A 6,967-nucleotide genomic window follows, 5' to 3' on the forward strand; every position below is an offset into this window, starting at 1 on the left:
GGAAGAGGGGCCTTGCAAGTCTACTACATAGATGGAAGAGCATTGTAGAAAATGATAGAGAGTATATTTTAGATTAAAAAGGAACTTTGTTTCTCTTACTTTTGAAAAATAAAAGAACTATTAAAAAACGCATTATCTATGGGATGACCCAATATATATATATATATATATATATATATATATATACATATATACATACATATATATATATATACATACATATATACATGCATGCATACATACATACATACATACATACATACATACATACATACATACATACATACATGCAAACTTGTTACCAATTCAAGTACATTCGAGGCACGTTCGAACCCGTAAGAAAGCTATTCACTGTATTTTGTGACGGAGAAAATCTTCAGGCTTTCCTGCAACAATAAAATATTTAATAAACAGCCCTAGCTACTGTAAAACTTTCTTAACTAGTGGATTTAGAAATATAATTACATCTCGCATCCCGTCCTCAACCCAATGGAAAAGGTCTTATCGAAATATAGTATGGTTGACACAGCCTTTTCACTAAAAATAAAATGGGATATAGCAAGAGATATCCTTATTCTATCAGACAAACACAGCAATCCTGACCAAATATACAGAGAAAAAGAAGTGAGCTGACGACAATAACATAGTTTAATTCTGGAAAGTTCTAAGCCCTATGCTATCAGCTAACAAAGTTAAATACGAAGCAGACAAAATACACTGGACCTGGAGGGGTCGTAGTTCTAAAATCACAATCAGTGCGTGACCTGGGCATTGCTATTAGTGGTGATGCATCCTTCTATGTACATATTACTGAGTTGGCAATGAAATGTAGGCGGTTGACCAGATAGATCTTTAGAACTTTCAGAACTAGAGAACAAACACAGTCATAAAATTAGTTGTATCAGCACTAGCAGTATGCATAGTACATCTCTCATAACCATTCATAAAGCTGAAGGATGCTCCTTAGACAAATCTTGCAACGTAAAAGCAATAGTTTATGAGATTCAAGTCATTTATGTAGAATCTAACATAGAAATAAACATAAAGGTTACATAAGCATGACAAAAAGTCAATTTAAGCAAAGATCTTATAATTATATATAATACTTCAGACAAAACGACAAAAGCAAATGCAAAATTGGTTAACTACAACTTTCTTTTTGCTTGCTGGATCTTGAGAAAAGTCGGTGTCCATGATCTTTGCGTGCCCTTCGAGACCGATGAAAGTTGATGCTTCTAACGTTCAATTTAAACTGGTGCAAATCAATATTTGTAGGAAAGACATGAGCAGAGGAGATTCTAGAGGCCCATGGTCGGCTGACCTCGGAAAGATGGATTAAGAAGACCGACCAACTCTGAAGAATAGAATCCCTTATAATAGCGACAGAAAAACAGAGCGAGCGAGTGAGAGAGAGAGAGAGAGAGAGAGAGAGAGACAGACAGACAGACAGACAGACAGAGAAAGAGAAAGAGAGAAAGAGAGAGAACGAGAAAGAGAGAGGGGAGAGGGGGATAGAGAGAGGAAAGGGGATAACATGCTTGTAGGTCAGAGGTTGGAGCATAGCTTTGAAGAATTTGGTGCTAATCATTGCGCAGCCCTTCCTTGGATGCACCCCAAAATAATTTTGCGTAGAAGTCTGATACGGATCGCACGTGAACTTCGTATGATGTCAACAACTGGTAGGGTCAGAAATACTTTTAGGCTATGAAGAGAAGGGCCACCCTCTGTTGTGTGGTCCCAGTTGATACCTGCAGTAATACTGAAGCCTAGTATTTGGTGCAACTATGAGGGCTCTAGCTGGGTGTCGTTCGTGTTTAGGAAGGAGTGGTACGATGGTTATTTTTGATATGAAGAGGTTTTGAATTTTTGCTGAAGGTTACTCTTCAGGTCCGTCATTCAAGGAATAAGTGCAGTTTTGGCGTGGGCGTGTGATGTATGGAATACACGTGGATGAGACATGGTTGAGAAAGGTTTGAGAAGAATGAAGATTCGTATCATCTGCATAAGAATGGACGTTGTTAGATGTAGCGGCAAGCAAGTTGTTGCTGTACAAACGGAAAGGCGTAAGCCACAAAGCTGAACCCTGGAACACAAAAGAATTGAAAAGGGAAAAGACAATGTTCCGACGACACATGCCGCGGCTGTGTGATCTGATTGAAAGCTACCAATTCAAGAGGTAAGAGAAAGACAGAGCTTGTAGGTGGACTGTTTCGAGAGAGAGGAAGAAAGAACGAAGCCAAGAAAGAGAGAGAGACAGAGACAGACAGAGACAGAGACGGAGAAAGAGACAGAGAGAGAGAGGGAGAGCGCCTATATATTTCAGAATATCATTGTTTATGGTTGTTTCTATTTTAAAGATATTAAAAGTGAGTGCAGTGAAACAGTAGTTTGCTGGGGTCAGAGGGGTTGCCTTTGTTTAGAATGAGATACACAGCAACATATTTCTAAATATCAGGCTGTATTCCCTTAATGTGAGGAGGAGGAGGAGGGGGAGGGGGAGGGGGAGGAGAGATTAAAGAGTTAGTTGTGTATAAAGGCAAGTTCTGCTGTGCAATGCTTGAATATAATGAAAGGCACATTACACTGCAAGACAAGTTTACCTTCTCAAAAGTTTTCCGATCTGTAGTGTAACCGGTGAGATATTAGGGTTTGTTTGCGGAAGTATTCAGGTAGTTAGGGTATTAAAAGGGTCGCTTAAGATCTCCTTCGCGTTTGCAGATCAAGTAATCGAAGACTATTCGGTAGGTCGAATATAAGATGGCCACACGCCCGGCTTTAGACCGGAAAATTAGGTTTAAGAGTATTCTGTCCTTCGTCCGACGACTACCCGAGCCAGATGCTCATTAATCTGCCTGTTGTAGATATACAGAAATTTGTTACCTATATGCATAAGGCCTGAAATTGTGGGAGAGGGGATTAGTCGATTACATCGACCCCAGTGTTTCACTGGTACTTATTTAATCGACCTCGAAAGGATGAAAGGCAAAGTCGACCTCGGCGGAATTTGAACTCAGAACGTAGCGGCAGACGAAATACCTATTTCTTTACTACCCACAAGGGGCTAAACACAGAGAGGACAAACAAGGACAGACAAACGGATTAAGTCAATTATATCGACCCAGTGCGTAACTGGTACTTATTTAATCGACCCCAAAAGGATGAAAGGCAAAGTGGACCTCGGCGGAATTTGAACTCAGAACGTAGCGGCAGACGAAATACCACTAAGCATTTCGCCCTGCGTGCTAACGATTCAGCCAGCTCACCGCCTTACCTATAGGTAAAATAATATTAAAATAATTTAGTTTTGTAACAATTCTCATCCGAGTGAAATTTTAGTCTTTCACAGTTTTGTCACGTGTTTCACTTGAATCAATCTCAGGGTAATAATCCGGCTGTCATTTTTACTATAGAATGCCAGAATTAATCCCCTCGTGTTCTTTTACTTAGCTCCGAGCTCCTGGTTTGACTCAGGAGAACACAAGTTGGCTCTCTTAAAATTTCTCCTTTCTTTGTCTTTCACATCAACATGACATACGAACCCTGGTGCTCTCCTTCCACAGACATCGAAAAAGCAACATAGAATAGAATCGGTTGTCTCAAATCACGAGATACATTAAGCTAATCATTTATCTGTTGCCGAAAACACGTACTTTATCTGCCTTTTCCTTTTCGCATCAGGTCAATTGTATTAATACTTTCTACAGCACAAATTAATCAATGAACAATTTTAAAACACGAACATATGTGCACATTCTCCATAATGCATTTATGTAAATTTTTCTATATTCCATGCTTGAATTACTATCCAAGCCATGTGCTATTTAACTATTATTGAATTATGTTCATCCTTCAACTTCAACTTCTATAACATAGAAACAGATAGAAAACTCACATCTATTTCATCACCGTTGTTATATCTGAGCATTCTCTAATTTGCTAGTTATATATATATATATACGAGCAAAACGCCCGCCGTCCAATGGACGGTGATGAGTTGTCAAACATTTAAACCAAATTTTCTCAAAACAATTTGTCCGACCGTCCCATAGGCCTCCCCTCTGAGAAACACTAATTTAACCTAAATTTGAAACACCAGCAAAAGAAGAAATAAAGATAGACTTTTTTTCTATTCCAAGAAAAACGATTTTACAAATGCATGTTCCCACGGCTTTATCGATCGCATTCTCACCTGGAATCGATTTTTATAATTTTTTCAAGACTTATACACGCCCTGATACCGTCGCTATCTACACATCAAATTTGAGCGCAATCGGACGGAGGATGCCCGACATCCTAGAAGACACACAGACAGACAGAACGGATTTTATATAATAGATAAGGTAGTTGAAACGTTAGTAACATATTAACGAATTTTTCTGGCTTTTGCCACTTTCTTACAGTGTACGAGTTAGGGTATACAGTTGACACATACAAGAGTAAAATTTGTCCAAGGTAATAATGTAGAGTAGTTGACATTCTTCTTTGTTCTTGTTTCAAACCTTTAAAGAGATGTCGAAAAGAAATATTACATTCACAACTGGTACTTATTTAATCGACCCCGAAAGGATGAAAGGCAAAGTCGACCTCGGCGGAATTTGAACTCAGAACATAAAAATAGACGAAACTCTGATAAGCTTCTGCCATCTCCTCGCCTCGCAAAAAACATATATTGCCAACAGCAATAGTCTACAACAGGATGAAAAGTGCCACCCGCGGCGGACCGCCCCTACCGACCCCCAACCTAGCAACGCTAATGATCAGAAGCAATTATTGATTGTCTATTTTTGAGCAAACGTCTGAAGAATCTTCGCGTTGCGCTTTAATGTTTCCCTTGACGCTTGGGTGTTGTTGTTGTTTTTGGCTGGAGTGGCAGCTGGTTGAGTTAATAAAAATATGTTTCTTGGGCTGCGTGAAGAAGTAACTTAACGACACCCGCGGACATTTAACGGAAGATTTTATTATCGCACATGAAAACAATCTGCGTTGGCCCTTTACGGGTAACAGCAATAATTACATACTGGGGGAAAGATACTGCTTAGAGTTTACGACAAGCTGTTGATACAGAAACATGTGGCCTACCCAACATAACTGGAAACAATTATGCTATATTCGTGGCAACTTGGGGTTCCTGTCATCTAACTGTGCCATCTGTCACAGCCGCCTTCCTAAATCGTTTAGCTAGTAAAAATGCGCATCGAACGGTTTTTATAGAAGACCGGAAGTCAAATTCTAGAATTTCCACGCCATTGCTTCACGCTGATTGGTCGGTTAATAGACCGATCACGTGAAACTATGCTGGTTTGTTCGTGATGTCTGACCAGGTATCAACAGATTCGGTTTCTAATCTCTGCTACACCCTATGCAGTTTTGATTTGTGTCTGTGAGTGAAGTGTATTACAGTTGCTTCTTCTTGTACATATATGATAAACAAGCGGGAGAGGATCAAATTCGTGGCTCAATATAACTGTCAGAATCTTGAAATTTACAAAATTCACGTTTGCAATCAATCATTAACAGTTTATTCGCCTGTTGTTTAATTTTTGTTTAATTTTGTTGTTTAATTTTGAGAAGTAGGGTTTTAGTTTAATCATTTTACTGATATATTGTTAGTATTTCTTCATTGTTGCGTATGAAGCATTTCATGTTCTGTTTTATGAGGTTTTTGTTGTGTTCTTTGAGGTAATATGCTTTTGGTTCCTACTATACACTTTACGTGTGATTTATGTATTTTTAAGTATGCTGTTTGATGCATTTATTGCACCCCTAAGAGTGCTTTTATCGTTGTAATTAGTTCATTCAGATTAAATTTTAAGTGGATGACATCCTTGTAAATTTGTCTTTGCTGTTGAGTACATTGTCAATTTTCCCAGTATTTTCGTTATCCTCCATAATGATCAATATTGCGATGATGATGTTTTGTTTTAATTATGCAAACTACATCATGAGTATTTGTTTATTCTTGTTCTCATCATCATCATCATCATCATCATCATCATCATCATCATCATCATCATCATCACAATAATAATAATAATAATAATAATAACAATAATAATAATTATTATTATTATTATCATTATTATTATTATTATTATCATTATTATTATTATTGCCTTTGCACAGCTTCTAACGCTGCAGATGCACTACAGTGTCAGCTGTTCACTACCAGCGAACTAAGGTAACACCCCTTATTTTTCGACCACCTTCCGGAGTATTCGAGCGGTTCCAAGCAGAGCTGTTTTCTGCAAGTGCTCCACTCTTATTGCGGTCCCTATTTGTTCCACGTACTTCTCGAGATTTTTGTTCACTGTTCTCAGACCACCGACAATTATTGGTACTACTGCTACCTTTTTCATCGACCACAACTGTTTAACTTCCCAAGCTAACCTATCATATATCTCGACTTTTCTTTCTTCCTTATCGCATACCTTGTTGTCAGCTGAGCATGCTATATCTACGATCCAGCATAGTTTGTTTTCTTTCTCAATTAAGACTATGTCTGGCTTCATATTCTCTATCTCATGGTTGCACTGAATCACAAAATCCCATAGGATCTTTGAATTTCTATTTTCGACGAGGCTTTCAGGTTTGTGGTCGTACCAATTTTTTACTCTGTCAAATTCATACTTGTTGCAAAGTGTCCAATGGACAAGCCTGGCTATATTGTCGTGGCGTCTGTTATATTAATTCTGGGTTGGTGGCGTACATTGGCTGGTAATATGCCATACGGTTTCACCGTTTTGTCCACAGATTCTGCACTTATCACTTTCTGCTATGTTGTCTGTTCTGTATTTTATGTAGTTTGTTCTTAGTGCTTGCTCTTGGGCAGCACAGATTAGAGCCTCCGTTTTCGGTTTTAAATCACTTTTAGTCATCCACAGCCATCTTTTTTCTCTGCATGTCTTATCTTCAACAGTGACCATGCATTCTTTTCTTTACCCACCTATTTTCAGTTTCATTTCTAAGA

The sequence above is a fragment of the Octopus sinensis genome, linkage group LG10 (genome assembly GCF_006345805.1).
Source record: "Octopus sinensis linkage group LG10, ASM634580v1, whole genome shotgun sequence".
Lineage (NCBI taxonomy): Eukaryota > Metazoa > Mollusca > Cephalopoda > Octopoda > Octopodidae > Octopus > Octopus sinensis.